The following is a 23614-nucleotide window of genomic DNA, read 5'->3' as shown; positions in this document are numbered from 1 at the left end:
TTCCTGCTAATAAGTGATGGAGAAGATGCCATGATGGCTCAGAAATTATACACAAGAACAAAACCTAAAACTCCTTTATCCAATACTGATCTAGTAAAAATATTTTGCAGAGTTAATACTCAAATTTTATGGACAAGAAATGCAACTAGAATCATTAAATAAATATATTATTAAATAATTCATATCATAAATCAGTGAAGTCCTTTAGTTCAGCTCTTTGGTGGTACTAACTGGAATGTCCCACCAAGTGCTACTATATATTTGTTCTACCATAATAACTTTCTCATGTCTTTTAAAATGCTATAGTTAAATTTCAGTGGAAGTGTTTGCAGCTGGCTTGGACACCTCTTCATATTTAAAAAGTTTATCATTATTAAAAGTCAATGCATTTTCAACAATGTGAAAGAATATTTGCTAATGTTCACAGAACTTTACACTTTGAATAAAAATATCTGTCCGTAAGATGATAAATTTTACAGAAGTCTCTCTTTTAAGTCAACTGAGTTCAGAATTTTGTTGGTTTTAGCAGAATTTTTATTGATTCAAAAGTGATTTTAAAATTAATTTTTAGATCTGAATGGTATTCTTACTCAAAAACAAGCTCATATTCAAGAAACAATAACTGAGCAAGATCTCCAGAGATATCTTATTTCCTGTGATGACTTTTAGAGTAGGTGTGTTAAATTGAAATTTCATTAAGTTAGAACTAGGCACTTCCTTTTTAGCTTTTATACAATGATGAATGGTGCAAGAAATATATGCAGATGGAATGTAAGTATATGACATAAGGCAGAAGGAATATATGAGAACTGAAATGTCTTTTTTCAAACTCAGCTTCAACACAGTCTCATTTTTCCTTATTAGTTTTTCAAGCTAGTTTTGAGACGAGTCCTACAATTAATGTACAGTCAAAGCTCCCATTCAGGCAGTGGGAACTTTGCCCACTTCCAGGAGTACAAGCTGCAGCGCTTGGCCCTAAGAATTTAATATAGCTGTAGTAACTCATTATTGAATGTTTAGTTTAATAACAACTGCTTATTAAGTGTATTAGTCTCAGCTGATGAAAGCAAAATTATTTAGTGAAAAGCTGTTTTTCTTTACATTAGTGTGCAATCATTTAACTGAAAGTTTCAAAGAGACACCTCTAATTACAGTACTGCTTTAAAAGTATTTAAGCATCAGTTATTAAAGTATCATTTGAAATATGCTTATGGACCTCCTGAAGTGTTTAAAAGCAAAGTTCTGGTTTCAGATTATTGCTTAGAACAGGTTTCTTTTCAATACTTACTAATTTCTTACAAAATCTGCTTAATGTACAGGATTTAACTGCTTTCTGTAAAACAGAACAAGATGCAAGAATTTCTGTGTGTGCAGAATGTATATGTGCATAGACAATCTCAGGCTGAGATTACTGACTGAAAATCAAAATTAGTGATGCACATTTACAAATTAAGAATCCCTTTGCTGAATTGGCATTTATGGGGAAAGCACCAATGAATACTAAATGAATTCTGCCAGTGAGTTTTCTGTAATTAAATAAAGACATTTATCTGCAGAAAAGCTAATTCTGCTTGCCATTTAGCATCTTCAAATATTTGTCCTCAAACTACACATACTTGCCAATAAGAAAATATGAAAATTATCTTGATTGTTTGTGTTTTAGTCACCTGTTTTGTTTTTTTTTTTAGGGATACTTGTTCCTCCATCATGTGTTTCCAATAGTTTATGGATGAGAGATAAGCAGTGCTCAGGAATCCCTGCCAAACTCTGTACACCTGACAAGTGTGAAAAGGACACAGAAGGTATCTTTGGTGAGTCATATCAAAAGTCTACTAAAATTCTAGTTGGTCAAAGACACGTAAGATATTCAGATAAAAGGAGTCAGAGCCCTGAACAGGCATATGGATGAGTAGAGCTAGGTAATTTTCCAGCAACTTTATCCTGCAGAGAGAGGGTGATGTGATAGAGGAGCTCATCTGCTGAACTGAGCAGGGACAGAGTCTGACATTTCCCAGCCTCTGAAAAACTTCTCTGCCCTCTGGCTTAGACACATAAGAACTGTCCTTGCTGAACTATTGAAATACAGCTTTTCAGCCTTTCACACATGCAAGACATTGGCTGTGCCATGCAGGCTCCAGCCAGTCCTTCCCTGAGGCTGGGAAACTCCTGTGCAAGGGCAGCCAACCCCAGGGAAGCTCCATGCTTGTGGCTGTGGGGTGTGCAGGAGTGTGCAGGGCTTCCTCTGTGCTGGAGCTGCTGTGGTGGGGGGATGTTCTGAGCTTGGTATCTTTTATACCTTCAGGAAGAGGAATTTTCCTGCTCTGATGGCCCTTCCTTGGAGACCCAGTCCCCAACTCCTCCACACCCACTCATGGTCAAATGGGCTTTCCCTTCCATCAGTCTTTGTCCTTCCCCACTTGGTATTAATGTTGTTCTTTCTGACTCACACAGTAATCCTGTCACTTTTATTTCCTCCTCTGCCTTCTGCTCCTTATTTCTCCTGGGGAGAAATCCGTCCTCCTTGTTCAGGGCTCAGGTTGTGTACCTGTGTGCCTCCAAGGTCAGTAGGTAGCCTGGTTGCTCCAAGCACAGCCAGGAGAGCTGTGGATGAGGAAGGAGCACAGCAAAGCTGCAGGCTGGCTGGAGTACCTTCAGCTAGAGTTAATTAGCCATAAACCTCCCTGCACTGCTCAGCCCGGGGACAGCCTATTGGCTTGTTCTGTAAGATCTCTTGTCATGCTGTCAGCTTTGTGTAAGTAATGAGTAAACTGCAGAAGCTCTGAGACTGTTATCTCTTTCACAAACTGTCTCCTTGATTCACTTTGCTCAAGCCTCCATTTTTGCATCCATTTGTTTTCCCCACTGCAGCAGGATTGCATTTTGTCCTGTGTTTGTATTGCTCCACCAGAATCAGGGCTCTGACAAATGTCAGTTTATTATTGGAGCTGTGGGTTGTTCCTTTTAAAGAGAAAAGCAATGATGTGTCACAGCACTCATCTTTTACTTTACCTGGATCACCATCTCTGGAGCAAGCCCCCCCTCGTGACAGTACAATGCTCAGCTACACACATGTGACATTTTGGATTTAGTTACCCCACATGCAATAGTCACAATACAAACACATAAAGGATTAAATATCACATGTGAAAATTTCAGGGTTAATTTTACCAGTCAAAAAATAGCAGCCCAGAAATAGATATCCTCTTCTGTGGAGAAAAGCTAATACAAAAGTGGTAACCAGTGCAGGAGGCTCTAAAATTCATTATGTCCCAAAGGCCTTGGTGGCTTTAGCACATACACTCTGGATTACAAGACCTTATAATATCATTTTAAAAGTAAACTTCCTTAACTTATGATTGAATTTTAAATGTATAGGAGTTCCAAACTATAGCTGTATCACTAGACCTGGAGAAGGCTTCTTTGAATAAAAACAAGAAGCAAAGAAACAAACAAAGAAAACAACAAAGTTTTTAGTAATATCATTAAAACACTTGCTTTCCTGGTAAATAATTATTAGCCTTCACAAGGCTGTCAGGGGAAGAGCAGTTGGTGTTAAGGCGGCTCCATGGCAGGTGTGCCTGGGAGCCAGCTGTCAGACTAGAACCACAGTTGCATTCTATTTTCTTCCTCCCAGAAGTATCTAGACACATGAATGCTGTACTTCCAAAATTACCAGATGCTAGTTTGCAAGAGATGTGTCAAAAAGAGCCTGTAGCCCAGTGAAAATTCACGATTATGGGGGTGTGTGTTCTACACCTCCTTTGCCAAAGCGATTTCTGATTCCTATCCTTTTGTCTCCTGGCTCTGCCTTTGGTACCAAAGCACTCAGAGGAGGGAATGGTGAGAGATTTCCTGTCTCCTATAAAAATCCTAACCTAATCACAGCACTGGTGCCTCTCTGGAGCCCTACAGCAGGATGGAAGGGCTGTTAGAGGTGATTACGGGCAACTCCTTGGCACGAGGAGCAGAGCAGCAGGAGGAGTCCTGGTGCCTGCTGTGAGACCTAAGCGGGTCTAGCACAGCTTTCAGAGTCTCTGCATGGGAACCCAGCAGGGGAATGGCAGCAGCTCTTCAACCCTCCACAGGACATTAGAGATGAGTACTAAAAAATACTAGGAAATCACATAGGAGTACTTAAATATTATTTGATCATTAACACAGTAATTACATCAGCGCTGCTCCTGCCTGATGCCGTAATTTAAGAGGTTTCAGCATTTTCATTATAATCAGTAGCAGTTATTTCCTGTGGTTCATTGCCCATAAAATGTTAACCATAGGGGAAAAAAAGAGACAGAGATTTTGCCATGATGGCAATTAACATCCACTGGGGTGCTTGTGCCTCCCTGAGCTACAAATCACTCTGGTGGGTGCTTCATCAGGCTTCAGGGGGCCACACAAGGCACTTCCATTCCTAAAACCTTTTAATAGAGGCTTTTAACTAAGATTTTTAATGGAACCCACTCTGAGCAAGTAGAATGCATTTCAAATAGGCCTATGTCTGTTTTTGTTTTTCCTTTCACCAATATTTTAAAGACAAGGTTTTGCATTTACTGGGTTATGTGGGACATGCAGTAGTGCTTCTACAATAATGTAGACTCAGCTGCTGTGCAGAGCACGTTTCTTAAGAGGCTGCAATTTCTGACCTAAGCATATAGACAGTGAGCTATCAAGCCCTACTGCCATCCAAATGAAACTTCAAAAAAGTTATCACATATGAATTTATGTAACAAGCTCTCACACATTTTGCAAATGGGAATGTAAATGATGGTTCCCATATACCAAGCAGATTGCCTGATTAATTAATGCATTACAAGGGAAAAAAGTTTTATGTTTAAAGCAAGACTGGGTGACTACCTCAGTGCATTAGTTTTTATGGTTTTGATCTGATCTGGGCAAAGAATTACATTCAATCAACTTGAACTGTTTGTATTGATCTGCATAGAAGATTGGGGGGGAAAAAGATATATTGTCTCACTATAAGCTTTTTCCTGGTTTTATTTGCTTTACAAGAGAGCAATATTTTTCCATGCACAGATTGAGTGCAATGGCTCTGTAAAACCGCCCAGGAGGCTTCTGCAGCACCATTAGAAGTGCCTTGTCTGCTCAGAAGCTGCCGAGAAATACTTTTGAGGAAATGGAGTCCCCTGGAATATTATTCCTACAGATACCATGATGAACAAGCACTTTAAATTCACTTGAAATAATTCTGAGATGTGGTGACTAACATAGGAGTGTAGTGAATTTCTCCCCTAAAACATTCCTTGCCGTATGTATGACTGCTTTAGAAATCAAATATCTTGGGAAATCGCTTGAGATGAGACAATTAACATTATAATTGTTGGGTTTCAATTTCATGACACACTGGGGTGGGGGGTCGGGGTTTCCCTTTTTCTCCCCTTTTTGTTGTTTTTCTTGCTTTCTGGGCTCCAGTGTTCCAGGAGCATGTTGTGATTGCCTTGAATTCATCTTTTAAGTGAAATTACCCTCCAACCTGTGAAAGGAACGGTTGGACTCAACACAGATATGAGCTGTGGCACACAAGGAGATCATTTGGGAGGTAACTGGGACTTAGGCTAGAGTTCCTCCTGGTTTCCCTTGACTTGTGTGAGCTCTGGAAGAGGTGTGGTGTGTTGTCTCAGCTGTTCTCAAGATGCAGCTGGCCCAGGTTGCCTTGGCAGACTGGGTTGCCTTGCCCTGCTTTGAAGAGGGTTTCAGTGGCTAGAAAAGATCACATTAGTGAGAAAGGATAGGCCAAGCATGGAACTGAATCTGTGGCACCCTCCCCAGAAAGCCCAGGCAGTGAGAATTCACAGACCGTTTATGCAACACCCTTTGCATGAGAGCAGAGGTGAACCTTCCTGAGAGTATGAAGGAATCTCCCTTCAAATTAATCCATGCCATTGAACTGCTGTAACTGAGAAGGCTGTTTGTTCCCAGCTGTTTAACTTTGCCACATTTTGTACCACCTGCAATGACATTTCATTACTGTGGAGTGACAGCAGCAGAACCACCATGCAGCTATCAGCAGGAAAGGAAATTAGTGATGTTATGATTAACAAAATAGCTTTGACTTAGCCAACGTTGGGAAGACAGGCTCCAAAGGAATCAAATACTGCAAATGTCAGGAATGAACTATCAGCACCACCCTGTGGTTCCCTTGTTCTGTTTCCTCCTTGTATGGGTCAGAAGGGAAAGGATGAGGCCAGGCAAAGTCAAAAGGAAAAGCTTTGTTTCCTTCTGGATTTTGGCTTCTGCTGTTTCATATGGCTGATACTAAAAGCTTCCCCTTCTGCCCTCATGACAAGAAAGAAGTCCAAAAAGTTATTCAGAAAATACAGGAGGCTTTATGGGACTTGAGGCCATAATAAATATTCTCATAATGCCAAGGCTGTGGGTTTGATCCCAGAATGGGCCATTCACTTGAGAGCTGGACACCATGATCTTTATGGGTCCCTTCCCACTCATTCCCACAGGGCACTGCAGTCTGATGGCAAGCTTAAAGAAACACAACTGAAATTTAATCATGGTTCTGTCATAGCTTTTCTGTCATAGGTTTCCTTATTCTTGTAATCTCTGATTCAGATAATTAGCTGAAAAATGGATTTAAGTGTGGGAAAAAAACCTCTCCTATGAAATTCAACATATGCAACAAGTCCTGTCATAATTAGAGTGGTTTGGTTGTGCAAAGCACTACACAAATGCTATCCTTATTTTAGCAGAGTCTTCATTAAGGTATCAAATTAAGAAAATAATTATACTAGTTGCATATCCTTATGGTGTAATTTTCTCTGATATAACGACTACTGATGGAAATTCAGCTAAATTGATGGACTCATATGAAAATAATAAATGCCATTCAAGAAGATATCAATGAGGCATCAATAGATGTGAGGATCTCTGTTTCTCCCCCTGTACAGCTCATTAGTTAAAACAGTCAACAAAATACAGACTGAACTTCCATACTGGACATGTTTGTTAATAAAGAGGAAAAGTCCCTCTATATATACAACACTAAAGTAAATTCAAATGTCCTTTCAATTTCTTCTTTCATTAACAAGTCTTTCAAGGATTTGACTTCTTTCTGTATGAAATTCTGTTGATTTTGGCTGCATTTCCCTACCTTTTTGGAAAATCAAACAATTATATTTACATAATTAATAACTTATTTTTAACATCCCCCTAAATGATTGATCCTTTCATTTTGACTGGATTATGTGACAAAATCCAAATAATATATTTTTCCAAAATACATGCTAAGTTTTAGGATGCATGTGGCCACCTGTAGTACAGGGTGTTGTTACCACCTCCACTCTGGTTCACTGAAATATAAAAAGAGCACTGCAGGTGAACTCCAACAAAACATCTACAGCTGACACTAAAAAATGATCAATCACAGCCATGGCAAATTGCATCATTGGGCCAGCCAGCTCAGCAAACTCTCCTGAAAAAAGACCATGCCACCAGCAAGCATTAAACAGTGAATAGCTAGGATGCAGAACATCCTATTCTTCACCATAAAGAACAGAAGAATCTCTAGCAAGTCGTTTTTATAAAAGTTCAGGCTTCTAGAATTGCTTCATTTACACGCCTCAAATTTGTTTGAGATCAAAAATTTGTTTGGGTTAGATAATATTTAGGACAGTGTTATGGGGCTTTTTTCCCACAAGGAAAGACTGAGAAGGAATCTGTGTAGGAGTGTGTCAAACTGAGTGATTAGTTTAATACTGCTGAGATTTTATTGTAATATTAATGGTGTGTTATGGTGCCTAAGGTCCTGGATAAGCATAATTTGTTATTTTTAATCTGAATAAGTAAATAGAAGAGTAATAGGAGAGACTTCTTGCTTCATCTTATTTGTATTGTGGCATAACCACAGTCATAATAAAATTCAAATATTTTGCATAAGCTTCCCATTTAAGTACCTACACATATCAAAGCTCTGATTTCACTCAAATACTAAGGAAAACATCAAGGTGATGAAAATTGTCATCAAAGTGTGTGTTGCCACTCTACTAGTTTAATATGAGAGTAAAGAAGGGAATTGGGACACCATATGGAAATGCAAGTATCACTTTCCCTTGATTATGAGATGCTGACTGATATTTGAGTATTGTGTGTCCAGCAAACCAGTTATGTGTATCAAAATCAGTAATGTCCTTCTTATTTTATTTGCACATTTTAAAAACTAAATTGCTTAATTCAAACTATTGACATCAGTTTTTAAAGTGAATTAAAAGAAATAATTAGTAGTTAATCTAGAAAAAGAAATCAAGAAAAATAAATCCAACTCAATATGGTTTATATTTTTCCATGTTTTCTAACCATAAATTTGTGGAGAAAAAACTACTGGTTTCTTGTTGCTATAATTTTATATTAATGCGAGTAGAAAATATCCAGTTTTTCAATGTCATCTATTTCATGCATTTAGAAAACCCCCTGGCATTTTGACTGCAGGTGTAAGTAAGTAACTGGTAGTGCAGATGCTGATTATGACCCTTTCTGTATTTGTCAGAAGCATGGAATTTGGGGATGTAACCTGATCCCTTAAGAGGGCAGAAAAAGTATAACAGCAATTAGATCAAAAGTAATTTTACAATTAATTTCATCTTAGAAGTGGAAATGTTTATAGAACCATATGACTTAGGAAAACAACTTTGTACACTTACTCCTAAGGCTTTTTCAATCTAATGCCATATCAAAACCAGCCATTCAAATCTGAGGGGGAAAAATCGACATAAATATTTAAAAAGACAAAATGCTTTAGTTCATGATGCTGTACTCTACACAAAGCTTCATTAAGTTCATTCTAGAGCATCTCAGTTTCTCCTTCAAGGAAAATTCCAGTAGAACCTGTGAGAGTTCTGGCCAACTAAAGGTAAAAATTGAACAGATGTGAGCCCCATACAGAGTTTTTTGTCATCGAAAATTGGTCAGTTTAGTTGAACCGGTTCAGGAACCCCAGTGGAAATTTCAGCAGATCAAGTTGTCCTCTGTTTGGGCAGAGAAAACCATCATCTGATTAAACTGGTCACATTCCTGAATTTAAGGAGGGTCTTTATCTCTCTGTTTTGCTCTCATTATTCTCACCTTTGGAGAAATTGTCTGCTGTGTTTCCTCTTCCACAGAGCTATACCACTGATAAAGGATGAGGTGCTACAGGAGTAAGCAGGGCTATAGAGCCCTAAGCTTGCATTTATACATTTCCTTGCTGTATGATTCAGCTTATTACAAAAACTACTTCTCTAAAAAAAAAAAAGATTCTTTTTCTCTATTCCCCCTCTTCTTTCCCCTTATGTATTCCATGTGCTGAGGAATGGTGCCACATTCTTGGCCTGTACACATGTTGCTGTGTCTACAGTGAAATCAGAATTTTGATTATGCCCAAATGTTACTTTTTCAGTATTTCACACATCTATGCATGTGGTTATATAGGCAGCTGAAACCCAGTTCTGATTGGGGTAGCTTTTCTTTCTCTGGCATTAATGGAAAGATGCAAGGAAAGCAGCTTTAGACTGACTTCCAGAAATGAGTCTGTCTTATGAGGAATTAGTGTTCTGCTGAATTTTGCCAACAAAGCTGCTGAAGTTTGAAGAACGTGAGATGCTACAAAGCAGCCAGATGGTACATGTCAAGAGAAAAAGTGGTGGAGGACTCTTCTGCTCTGGTGTGATTTTCAGCAGGTACATAGGATTTTAAATGTAGGGGTTTGTATCACTCAGATTCCCTCTGGAGATGAAAACAGAAACAACCAACCAAAATGTCAGTCAAGAGCTAAGGAATGCCTCTGTTTGGGCAAGCCTGGCTATAATCTTGAAAAGGTTTATTTTAGAGCTGCTTATGCCCAAATCCCAATCAGGAGGCTGGTACCCTGTGATGAGTGCTACATGCTGGATGGGAGCCCCAGGTTCAGTTTCAGGGTTTGGTGTTGCAAAAGCTCCCTCTCCCTTACCAGCTTTGAATGACTCAAGTATTGCCACACTCCAGGGTGAAATGTGAATCTTTTGAATCTTCACCTGCCACTGGACCAAACACATTAGTGGAGGTTGAATCCAGCAGCTGCAGGTGTTTGTGCTTTCAGAGAGAGGGGATTATTTTCTTCACAGAAAACCAGAACTTATTGAGTATTCCTGTATTAAACTGTGAATCCAGCCTAAGCTTGGTGCTGCTGAAGGGCAGTGAGGAAACACCAGGCTCTGTACAGCAGCTGGGCTTTTCTCCCAGCTGGTTGGCACCCACTCCAGGGAATGCTCAGCAGGCAGGAAAGCAGCTGAGGCACAGTTCCATTCAACTTGCACTCAGGGCCACCCTGTACACGAGGCAAACAGCACTGACAGTGCCTGTCCATGTGTGCTTCAGAATCACTTCACTCCTTTAGATAAACAGAGATTTAAAGGAATTACCTATTCCTCAAGACAATTGAGCAAGCCTACCATACGCTCTGCTTTCCAGAAACATGACTGTGGGTTTTCCTAAATCAGAAACACAGAAGTATGTGCAATGTCATGGTGGTAACTTCCACTGTTATCCATCCATCTGAGACTCCCAGAGCCATTTCGTGTTTAGTGAGAAAAAGCAAGGAACCAATGCTTCACTTTATTATCCTCTTCTCACCTAATTTTCTTTTAAATTTCATTTTCAAGCCTTCCTGCATTGCTGAGAAGTATGTGTCAACAGACCAGAATTAAAAAGGTGACAAACTGTGAAGAATTAAAACTTCTAATTTAACAGATGAGCAACTGCAAATAACAAAATCTCAGACAAACACAATTTTAATGAAAGGTGACATGCTGGAGACAGGAAGTTTTTCCCCTCTCTCTTCATCCTGTAGCAACAAATTAGTTTAGGAAGCTATACAATAATGCTGTGAATGCAATAACAAATTCATATTCTGTGCTGTTAGTTTTGTTTGCTTGTTTGCTTTCTGAAACCATATATGACACTTCTTTCGTAATAGTATATTTTCTTCATACTAAATGTGTCAACATTTGTTCATGTCTGGTCTCGCTCCCATTCTTATTTCTATTAGGTACAGCTCATATTCTTCACCTCCTCAGTGGAGCTTCACATTTCAGCTGCTGAGGGTGAGGGGAGGGCTGGCTCTGCAGCCCTTTCTGGAGTTTTCTGGCATGTGATCTAGAAAACTGACTGGATACATGTTGGCCACTTGCTTTTAATGAAATTTTCCAGTGTGAGAAACATCAGAAGGAAAAGTAAACATGGATACAGACAAGTATCCTGAGCAAGAACACTCCTTTACTGCTTTTAGGAGGGCTACATCCAGGCCAATCATTAACCTGAGTGGGTTCCCTGAACTCAAGCCAAATCCATAACCAATACAAAATAAACCTTTGTAGAAGTTATTGGTTAGCTACATTGAATGATTTTGGCTCAGTCAAATATCTTCTACCTATTTAATAGATGAATGCAGTACTCTGAGTACACCCAGCATTGGTTTAAAATGCCAGCAGAGTGTTAAAAGCTCATTTTAACTAAACATCACTGCTTCCCTTACTCCAAGAGTGTAATTTAGATCAATGGGTTTTATAGGCAGTTCACCTGCTGTTGGTGAGCATCACTTGGCTGCCTCTCTGAGCATCACACTGGAATAGGTTTTCAGATGTCTGCAATTAACCTCAAGTAAGCACAAAGAGAGGCTGAATAACTTCAAATGACTCCTTAACAAAATATGTGTTTGCTCCACAGCAGGTGGTCACCACGTGCAGTCGTAGGAAGGGCCTAACTTGGAATGCATTCTTCTATTTAAGATCACTGAAAGAGCTCTTTTTGTCCTACTGTGCTTGAAAAAGTAAAGAATATCACGGATTTTCTCAAATTTTTATTATTATGTGAATCAAACAAGCAAATAAACAAATGTTTTATCCAGATTTCATGAATGAGATTTCCAACCCAGTGCCAGGGAGTCTTCCCCCAACAGTTTAAAACATATATGGTATAAATTCCTCTAGATAGCAGAGTACCCTATTTTTTTTTACATTTTCTCTATTTGTATACTTGAAAATAACTCTCTACTTTATTTCCATACTTGTGGCAGGTGCCACAGTAAATCAACCAGTGGGAATCTCTCACATGCACCTCTGCTTACTGGGTATTAATGAGGTTTTCCATTTAACTTCCACTGGGGAATGATTTCAAGACTCCAGCATATGGGACTTGCTGTTTAAACTGTTTACAAGTGACACTTTGGCTCTGGCAATGTAAAGTATATTTGACAATGGAGGCTGTTTTCCCATGTAACCCATCTGTGATTAATTGTGTATTTTACACAATCATCTGAATTTAAAGAAAAAGCAACTTACCCTTTTGTCTCTTGAGACATAAAATATGTTACAGCATGAACCAGCTGTATCTTTTTAGACTGCAGCTAAATTTCATCATAAGTTAGTCTCTTTTATGCATGTTTGGGGAAAAAGGACTAACAGTTAACAACACTGAAGAATAAATAATGGAACTGGGGAGTCATTTTGCTTAGATTATACCTGGAACTGAAATGCGAGGAAGTATTAGCAAACAAATATTGGAAATTATTAGAAGAAAAAGCTTAGAAGTGTCCAATATAGAAAAAGGAAATTATCACTTTCAATTTCACATTAAGTCAAATGACAGCCATTCTTTTTACATCACAGCTGAACTAAACACAAATATTTCTTACAGTAGCAGTGGTCTGGACTCCTAGTTCATTGTGCTGACTTGGTACAAACACAAATCAGAGAGAGACAAACACTTTCTCTAATAGTTAAATTAAAGAGAATTAATGATTTGGAGGAGAATGTGAAAACTCCACAGTAATATTTTAATCAGCAAGATAGGCAGCTGTCTTTGCACCCAGGGAAATTAATGTCAGGACCTTTCCTTAAAAAATTAACTATGGCACTGGCTTTGTCAGAAAGAAGAAAAGGATAGATATCCCACTTGTTGCAACTTCCTTCTATTGCACAATGTATTAAATAATAAACCTGAGTATTAATTCAACTGGGACAAGGTATAATGTAGAAATTATGTATAAATTAATGCATTCATTTAAATTTAGCAAAAAAAAAAAGATGCTACAATGCAGAACCATCTGTACTGTGCCGTATGTCAGGTAGAAGGACAAATAAAAATCAAATAAGATCATTAATAATCTTTCTGGGAATAGTTAAATGTTTTCAGCATATTAGATTAGAGATCATTACATTTTTTAAACAGGAACATACTGTTGCCATTATTTATGTGTGAGATACAGACTTAATGGGGAATTTGTCACCTAATTATATAATATTACAGTATTTTATGAAACCTTCCCTATTATTTAGAAAAGTTATAAGCCTGGGAACAAGCTACCCAAGTTCCTTACTCTCTTAATTTTGGCCTAAATGGGAAATAGGAGCACAATTACAATTTAGGATCTGGAATCCTTGCAGATGATGTTTCTCAACTTGAAAATTCTAAAGGTAAAGGAAGGTCGTGAGTCATGTAAGCCATAAGGACTGCTCTTTTTTGGTTCTGGGGACTCACAGAAAACCTAGAAGCAAGCAGGATCTTGCTGTACAAAACCATCCTAAAAATCAGGTCTGTTCACTATCGCTAAAAATAGAAAGTGCCCTCCCTTTGATAAAGGAATCCTCAGAGAACCTGAACAAGGCAGTCAGGCTGCACAAGTTCCCTGAAAAGAGTTGTAGGAAGAAACCATGAAAAATAGTTTACAAGCACCTGCTTGTAAGACAGAATCACCAATGAGACCTTTTCCAACCCAGGCCCTTGCCTGCCTCAACAAGGCTCTAAAAAGCAGTGTAAAATAACCACTGAGGGAAAACCTTGTTTGAAATTTTCTGCATTGTCATTAAAATGAAGTTTCCATTGATTACTTCCTAATTGATATATCTTAATGTACTGGAGGCTTTCCCAACAGCTTTTTCTTAATCACAGTTATTTTTATTCCTATATAAAAGATCTGTTCCCATTTTGTTCATGCCCATTCAGCATTACTAGTTTCTAGCATCTCTTCTTATCTTCCAAATAAACTATGTTTCCATCTCCTAATTTTCATCTTAAGTAAATCACTCCAACTATAATAATTACTCTATGGCTTATTTTGAACTTTATTTAATTTGCCCAGACATTAATCTCCAATGCAGATATCCCTACATCTAAAAAACCACAGACAAGAACCCTTTTTTTTTTTTTTTTGCTCCATGGCATAATGACTCTGCATGCTTCCCTAACTTTGCAGTGCTAAGCTGCAAAATCATGTCTAATTTCTGATCTGTTATCTCCCTGAATATTGGTAATGCTGTCCTAGATCTCTCCCTTCTACTGAATTTCTCTTCTGTTAATTTCCTCTAGATATACTTTAATTTTCGATGGCTCTAAGGCATCTAAACCTTTCCTGTTATTTTTGGTCTGTACTTTAAGCTCTTTTTAATTTGGTTTGGGTCTATGGTATTTGCAACCGATTACAAGTTAATGTCATCTATGGATTTCATTAATTTTATCTTTTTGTCATTAATTTTATTTTCCTGCTCTTTTTAAAAGTATAAAAAATTGACGCAAGTATCCTCTAAGATGAAATTAAACACAATAAACATTCTTGTAGCAGAACACAAGAAACTTAAAACCCAAGAAACATTCTTGTGGCAGCCTGTACATTCTACTTTATCTTTCAGTATTCATCCTTCTTCAGGATTGTAATGTATATTGCATGTCCACACACAAAGTAATTGCTGTGGGTGCACATTTTCAGATCCATGAAGAATTAATGTAATTCATATTACACCCATCATACTCTCCCCAGTGCCTAATGCTGCTGTATGTTTGCAAAGACAGCACTGGAGCTGCAGCAGCAATCCTCTGTGAACCTAAATCACTTCTGGTTTATGTGTCTAGATCACCAGGGGCTTTAATCACTACCCTACAGAAACTTGCTGTGGAATGCCAAATCCACTGTGACTATTGGCATTCTGAGCTGGTTGGGAGATCAGGGCCAAAGTCAGGTGCTCTGAAGACAAAAACAGGAAGTTCAGCCACAGAAAAATGGGTACTGGGTGTTGAGCAAATCATAGGATCAAACCTGCAAACATCTGCAGCTGTGATATGGAGGGGCAGCAAAAGCTCCATTGCATCTAAAAGCTGAGGTTGTCATTTGGAATATCACCACCTGATGAAATTGTCTAAAGAGCAAATTCCAGTAGATTTTCAGGGCAATCTCAGAACCTACTTTCCCTGTCTTTTTAGCCAGGTAGAGATGGCCACAAACATTTGTGGTTAAAAACAACTGACAAAACATAAGCCCACAAGGGATTTGTCAGCTCTAGAATATCAAATGTTGCACTAGCATCCATTTCCCACCTCCTCCAGAAACGAGAGGCATGGGGAGATACAAATATAGGATTTCACCAAGAAATGGTAATATTGGTCAGCAGGATGAGTTCAGCACCCCAGGCTGAGGGTCCAGTTCTCAGCCTTGCAGCAGGGACCTGGTTCCTCCCACCCACCTGAATCCTGCTGGGAGAGAGGAGCTGTTGTCCTTGGCAAGAGCTGCAGGACAAGGTCTCAGTCAGAAGGAGCTCTGGAAGTGAAGTCTTCATGCTTATTACATTCCTGGATATTTCGAGGTCCTGGGAATAGAGATATTTTAGAATTTAAAGTGTCACTATCAAAGATTTGCTTCATCTATGTAGTTTCTCCCTTGTGTTCATTTTATCTGGCTTGGAAAAGCAATTTTGTGTTCTCCCTCTGAGTGTATATACGTGTGTTTATATGTGTGTATATATAAAAAATGCACGTATTTATAAAATACATATATACTACTTCCCTTAGTTTCAAAATGTCATTCCCTCTGGCCTTACCTCTATTACACACATCATTCATTAGATTATGAAAACCATTAATGTCAGGCAGCAGAACCAAAGGAATTCACTAAGGGAGCACCATTAGCATATCAAGTAGCTATTTCTCAGCTAAATATTCCTGACAGCCCTCATTACATATGATGGATGGGCTTTATAAGAGGTAGTATTTCCAGAAGAAAATAAAATCTCAGCATTCTACCACATGTGGCCCAATAACTAGATATCATTTTTTGACTGTCTGTTTGCATTTCTTTCCTTTTTTTTTCTTTCAGAATGAAAGAGTTGGAAAACTCACAAATAGATTAGCTGCATAATTCAAAATTCATTAATAATTGTGAGCCTAACCCAGCCTAGTTTCTGAATTCTGCACATGCTTTAGTCGTGGGGTATCAAACAGTGTGTCATCCTGGCTGGATTGCCAGCAGCCTGTCAGAAATTGAAAGACCTGTAACTGAAAAAGCAAGTAAGGCTGGCTTTTAAAAGACCATGTAATGCCAAAAAAATTATGAGATGAAACCAAATATTTCCTGAGGTAAAAACACCATTTTAAAAGAAAAGAATTACCGTAGCCATGTCTTCAGAAGACAACAAATAGTTCTTGCATCACCTAATGAGAAATGGGCACAAGGAGCCACAAAAAGCACAGAGGGCACCTTGTGCCCTTATAACACCCTTGTGTGGGCATGCAGACCCAGCTCTTATTTAAAATTGGACAGGAAATAGTTTCAAATTTTCTGCTGTGCATTTTTCTGTAATTGCCAGTGGTGGAGCCCCTGTACCAGCAACAGATTTGCCCCCTACACGTCTTGTGGTTCTTTCAAATACTGATTTAAGTTTGGGGCTTTTTCCATACACTGCAATACAATTTGTCTAGCATGATTTATTATCAATACTGCTAAAATTTCATGGTTCTCTTACCCTCTAAATCTGAAGTGATTTGACTTCAATGAGGCAGAGTACTCCTTTGCAAACCAAATTATGAAACAGCAGGGTATTAATTTTATTATTATTCAGAAATGAGCTTTATTGCAGAATCAGGAAATTGTCTGGACACCTACTGCACAGTGATCTCCACCACCACATGCTGATGAGGCAGGAGAGTGTTTTCAGTCTCTTTTCCCAAATTCCACTTCTTCCTGTTAACTTGTTAACCTGTTGCAGGTTTTTTGTTTGGTTGGTTTTTTTTTTCCAGGAAGAGTTTCACAAGTGAGAGAAAGAGGTTCATTAAATAAGTCATTTAAAAACAAAAAGACAGAGAAGCCATTCCTTAAAAAATTGCTAAAATCATTCAAATAACATTTTTTTAACTCACCAAGAAGCTTTCTTCCTTCCAGGTCCCTTCCAACTCAGCATATTCTGTGACTCTGTGATTCTGTACACTTCTTTAGTATTTGAATGCACAAGTTCTGTGGTACTAATGACACTCCTGTGGTACTTCCAACCAATCCTGGAAAGAAACAAGAGTTTTTTTAAAAATGTCTCAGCATTTTAAGAACTACTTTCATTGGGTTTTTTGCTGTTCAAACTCTATGAAGTGTGGTTTTCCCTTAATGTGTGATATTTCAGAAATGCAGAGTGCTCATCTCTTGAAAATGAGTGCTCTAAAGCAAATTAAATTTGCCACACAAATATTAGAGGGCAAAAAATAAAATCTCACCTTTGACAACCCTGTCTGATACAATTATAAGCAATTATAAAACTATTGAAAAGCAGTTAACTAGCATTTTCAACACTGTAGCACAGAACTCCTGGCCAAGATGTGTATTGAGATATCTTAGATTTTAATGGAGCTGTAATGAAATATAATGACAGTAATACTTACTGCTATGAAAGCACCAGAATGCTTACCATTACCTTTCTCACACAATTAATTTCAACATTATATTAATACAATACTGGTATTTATTATGCAAAAATAAAATTATAAGGGCATATTTTTGAGACATACTCTGAATATTTTTCTTCAGACTATTTCACATTTGTTCTAGTATCAACAATTATATATAAATGAAAATGAGCAATTGCTCATAGAATTTAAATGCAGGAAAATCAACCCTGCCACGTGTAGTTTCTGAAATGTTGGTTTAAATATTCAGTTCTCATCAACCAGTGTGAACAATAAATCACAGCACACTTCATGGATTATGTAAACTGTCAAGTAAGAGTAAATGTATTCATTGCTTTAACTTTAATAATTATCTCTATGTCCCAAAATAGTAATATATAACTCTCACTGCCCAGACAATTGTTTAAGCAGAAGTTTATATACAAAGATATGATATATCCTGAGAATTTGGAGTTGAGAATTCATTCAGTAAGGCTATAACCTCAGTGTTCCTTAGCTAGGTACCACTTCAGAAGTCATTCCAGCGAACTGTAGGAGTCAACAGGTCTGGAGTGGAAGGTGCTTAAGATACTCCAGAACAGCCATTGGCCTAGTTCTTCCACTGGAAGGATTTGCTCTTCTTCATGGTATTTCATTTATGTATCATTTCATTTCCCTATCTGCAAAAGAGGGACACTAATGCTGTCTTCTTTTGTAAAATGTTGTGAGGTTTATGTACAGGAAAAATATCAAAGTCAAATCCAGAAATAGTTATATATTAATAGATAGATTTGCTTTGTAACTCTTAAAGTGCAAAATAGTATTTGTTCTGTATTATTAGGAAATAAAAAAAAAAAAAAAAAAAAAAAAAGAGAGAGAGACAGGGAGAGCTCAGACTTGTTTCTTCTCTTTATAAGTTCCTATGCATCTTTCCACAAGGAGTGAATGGTGATTCAGCCATCACCACGATTCTGGACCACAGTCTTGACAAATATCACTCATACGGCATTTCATTCACAAGGCAGTTAGGAAATATAAGAACATTTTCAATATACAGATATTCCTGCAACAGAGAAATTTACAATACTAGTGAGTTAGACCTGAGAGTATACAATGGCTTACAGAATATTTCCAGTGTGGTTTAAAAATATTTTCTTGTTGTAGTGTACTGTTTTAAAATTAACACATTCATAAGAGGCAATAACTGGAAGGTCCAAGATTTCACAGGTTATAAGTCAGCAAGCAGAACACTTTCTTTCCATTGCCATCTCAGGCTTCTTCCTTTCCCTGAGCAGTCTGCACACACAGCAGCAGTGGATGTGAGCAGGAGTACTCAGCCAAGTGGGGTGCTCCCTTCTGCCTTTATTGCACACAGGCTGGAAGCAGGGCAGTGCCTGCAGGTCCCCCTCCCTGCACCCCACTGCTCTGACAGCCAGTGGGCTCTGCAGACACACAGCACATCCTGGGAACTGTTTGATGGCAACACTGCCAGTGGCACCGACGTTGCCTTTACATGGATTTACACCCGCACAGTGAATAAAAACAAGAGCAGTTCAGACATAAATGGCATATTTACACATACAAACAGCAGGAGCCTGTAACAGATGGGCAGACTGCCTTCAAGCCAGCCCTGCTCATTGTGGTGCTTGCTGTGAAGATCTTCAAGAGATGCTGTTGCCCTCTGACTTTGTTCTCTCTGGCTTTGACCATTTGAGCCATTTAATCCCAACTGAATCCTTTCCCACTTGCAGGACTGCTTTGTGCTCCCAGAGACACACAGCTGCAGCACATCTCAGGTCAACAGAACAATTCTAACCAGCACTTCACTTCCACAGTGTGTGGTGCAGGAACAAGGAAAAGAAGCAGATATTAAATGCCTTATCTTCATCTGCCTTTGGGAAAACATGCAGTGCAGCTCCAGAACACATCATTTTCTTCAAACATAGTGTAAGTCATTGGCTGGGTCAGAATTGTTCCTATCTTATTCCAGTGTCTCTTTTACAGGTGAGAGTGTACCTGGCAATATCAGGTTCTGATACCTTGACATGGCATCTTCTTTGTGGGAGGATATGTCAAAATAGGAGGTCTAAGTCTCTGCTGTGAATTCTCCTCTATTGAGAAAATGGCTATTTTCTGTATAACATTTCTGTGTTGCTTTCTCTCTCTCAAGTTTATAAAAAGCAGACATGTATTAGAGCCCTCAGAAGCACTGCTTTTTAGGAGATTCCTATTTCTTGGTGACGTTTCTCACCCTGGCACTCTATTCAGGAGGAAGAGTAAAGAACAACATAAGGGTACTTCTAGTGGAATGAGACACAGAACTATAAAGAGGAATAAAGTAAAGGAGATAAGAGATCAATGCAAAGGAAGGAATGAGGAAAAACCTGGAAAATGGATAAAGACAGTGACAAATCCTGGTAGGAACTCATAAGGAAAAGTTGAAAACTTATATGAAAGAGAAGAATGTAAAGGAAAATACTATAAACCATGGTAGGGGGTGGGGAGTGATCAGGGGGCAAAGAAACAAAAAATGGAAAAATTATATGAGAAGGGATGAGTAAAATAGTAATAAAGGTTTCTTCAAGGCTGGATTCTGTAAATGAGGAAAGGGAAGAAGCCACTGAGAGTGTGATTGTGCACAGACTGAAGAATGGTCTGGGAGACAGGGACACGGTGCTGCCTTCAGCAAATGCACAGCACTCTAATCCTGAGCAGACACTGCCCAGAGCCTTTACACTTGCCTGAAAGAAAGCTTCAGGGCAGGTGATGGAGAGAAGCTAGTGCAGGTACCAATTATGTATTATCTTTCTTTAACTGCGAAAGATGACAATGCACGAAGGGTTGACCCCCTGTACAGCACCTGAGACTGCAGCTGCAGAAATATGGTAGCCTTGCCTCACCAATTAAACACTGAGATTATTTTATACTTTCTTTACCAGTGATTTTTTTGTCAATTATCCTTCTATATCTAAACCTTTCATTTGCCTGATTGCCATAAATTTCCCACAGCACCTTCCATAATAACCTAGGATAAACAGAAGCACCAGTATGTGTAAATTAGGGAAGAGAAACAGAACAGGAATTATATAATCATATCCTCCTCCCTACAGAGCCAAAAGGAAAATTAATCTTTTGTTGTGTGTGTCTAGGAATTTTAATAATATGGTAAAAATAAAAAATTATTTTTAAGTTTGTCTCTTTATTCATTAAGTAATACAACAATACCATATTGCATAGGAAAACACCATGTTTAAAAATAAAAGCCAGAGCTAACAGCAAAAAAACAGCAGTTTTAAAACAGTACCAAAATCCTCTAACTCTCTGTGATGTTTCTCTAGCTATAGGTTTTTTTCACTAAATATGTTAGGCCTTTTCCAGTTCTTCCTCCCCTTCTCTAACCCTCTCCTCTCCTCTGAGAGTGGAGAGATATGAAAACAGAGCAAAAAAAGAGTAACTGTCTTCATGCAGAGATGTGCTCTTATCAGAGCTGACATAAAGAAGTGAACTGTCATTTTTATCCTAAAAAGGAGTAGGATGTATAGGCACACAATTCTTAGGAGGCTCCTGCCTCAAGTTTGCAAAAAGTATTCAGCTGACCATATCATAACATTGAGAATGGCTGAATTAATTGTTAGGAACATTTTGCCCTCTTTCTTCCCCCTTTAGTCCTTCCTTCCTAGTAGCTGTGAATCTACCATTATCATGACTTGCACGTAAGTCTGAAGATGAATTAAAAAGCATGGCATGATTACCAAGCACATCTATTCCACCAAAACACATATTTCAGATTTAGGATTCTGCCTGGGAGAGAAATAGGTATCTATCAATGGCTGTGAATTTGAGCAAGAGTAGCTGACTAAAGACTCAGGTGAAGAAGTGCAGAGAAATATCTTGTGGATCACAATGATTAATTTCTCTGTGTTTATAGACTTCCAATATATTAAAATTATTTGCTTCCCTGTATGTGCAAGGAAAGACTGTTCACTATTTGCCTTTGCAAGAAAGGGCTCGAGTGAAAAAAAAAAAATTAAGACAGACTGGTACTAATTCAGAAATCCTGGACAAGTAAATGGGCCTCCTTTTCTCCTAGGTAATACTTCCATGCAGGGATATATGTTGGTGCAGTTTGCCCTTTGCAAGTGCTATATTTTTCTTTGTATGCAATTATCCTCTTCCATACACACTTTAGTGAGTTATGGCAAGCATAAAGCCTGCAGGTTGCATGACACACCATGCTTCTACTGCTCTGAAACTGCAACAAACCCACAAGGCCACTTTTTAAATCTCGTAAACTCCTTTGAGTCAACTTATATAGATTTCTTTACTATGCACCTAAGATCCCTTATCTGACAAACAGAAGATCCAAGTTTTCCTCATCCTACCAGCCAAATTCACATGAAATTCAAAGAGTATAAATGAGAAATCAACTTCTTTTTTTAACAGTCCAGGGCAGTTATTATTTTGGTAAATTAGTAAGAAATCTTGTCTTCTCTCATTCTGTAAAACCATTCAAGAAGAAATGAGCTATTTACAAGTCAGATGGGTCAAATTCTGTGTCCTCTCCAGTGAAAAGATATTATTCCAAATCATCTTTTGTTTCTAAAGAAAACATAAAATACATGCAAAAATACAAATTTATAAAATTTCTGTTACGATGTACAAGTGCCATCTATAAACATGCCATCTATGTTGCCTTAGTGTAAATCTTATATTATTCAACATAATGAAAAGCAAAATAAATTGCAGGTTGATTTCCTGCATGGTTCATGACTGTTTGCTGTCATGGTTTTCCTTTTGAAATGCAGTTGTCACTACAGACATGCTCCATTCAATTACACATCAATTTTCTCAAAAGCATGTGATAATTCCTTTTTGAACAGAATGTGAGAGCTGAACTGTACCCCTTCCTTTGCAGTTGATTCAGAGTGTACTTCCCAACATCTAAAGTTGGAAGTAGTGTCCAAAACGCTAAAGTATATCTGTTTAAATGACAGAATGAATGCCATGCTCCTAAGGCTCAGCCTAAATAAATTCTTAATTTTATTTTGTTTGGTTCTCAGAACTGGGGAGAAAATAACACACCTTAATCTATTAATTTTTATGAAATATTGTGCCTGAGGAAATCTTTTGAAACCATGGGCTATTCAAATGTTTGCTGCACGAAGTTGTGGTAGATATCATAGAGGCTTGTGCCACAAGAGACGCGTAAATCTTTAATTTGTCCCTCAGTGGCTGGATTTTCTGCGGAGGAGATCCAGAGAAAATCCCCAAACTAATTAAGCAGACATCCAACATTATTAAGTTTTGTCTTGCAAGGCACAGAGAAGAGCAGCCTGATCTTAGGGCTGCACAGCAGCTGGGAAAGAGAACGGCTCTGCCTCGAACCCTCCCTGCCCAGCAGTGTCTGACGGGCTCTGGGCTGCCTGCTCACGGCCTCTCATTAAATGGCACAAGTGGGTCCCTTTAGAGAATTACCCCTCCCAGGTAAATATTTTGGAGGGATAGGATTCTCACAGTGTGCTGCAGTTTGTGGTGTCAGTGTTGCGTCTGGCTCATATTACAAAATCACTTTCATAACTACTGTTATATTGACAGCCTGAGGAAAGACAAGGGACTGAAAAAAATTGGGGGAATTGTCTTATAAATCATGATGGAAAGGGCAGGGGAAAATTTTCTTTCCTCCTAACATGTTCAAATGCAGATTTATCAATTCTTTTTCCATAGACAATGCATTTTAATTAAAGAAGAAGTTGTATGGGGAAAAAGAAAACAAAACACAAACTGGAAATAGAGAAAGGAAGCAAGATTTTTTTTTTTCTTTCTGGTGTGGAAAAAGGGCGAAATTTACCATACACAGGTCTTCATAATTGCACAGAATCACAAGTGTGAAAAATGGCAAGGGAAAGCCATTGTGTGGTGGAATGGGCCAGTTGCATTCTTT

At 38.3% G+C, this 23614-nt stretch overlaps 1 long non-coding RNA gene across 9 annotated transcripts in view; it reads left to right on the top strand.

Annotated features, from left to right (window-relative positions):
* The window catches only part of LOC144246654 (uncharacterized), a 56306-nt gene that overhangs the window by 11892 nt on the left and 20800 nt on the right, over positions 1-23614 (top strand). For 7 of the 9 annotated variants that reach the window (XR_014956769.1, XR_014956768.1, XR_014956771.1 and 4 more), the window contains one exon: positions 1689-19620. This is a non-coding gene — a long non-coding RNA (uncharacterized LOC144246654). The remainder of the gene's footprint in view (positions 1-1688; positions 19621-23614) is intronic. The other 2 variants (XR_014956770.1, XR_013340322.2) reach the window with 2 other exon arrangements.

The sequence above is a fragment of the Lonchura striata genome, chromosome 7, assembly GCF_050655825.1.
Source record: "Lonchura striata isolate lonStrDom1 chromosome 7, ASM5065582v1, whole genome shotgun sequence".
Classification (NCBI taxonomy): Eukaryota; Metazoa; Chordata; class Aves; order Passeriformes; family Estrildidae; genus Lonchura; species Lonchura striata.
This window is presented reverse-complemented; position numbering and strand designations above follow the sequence as displayed.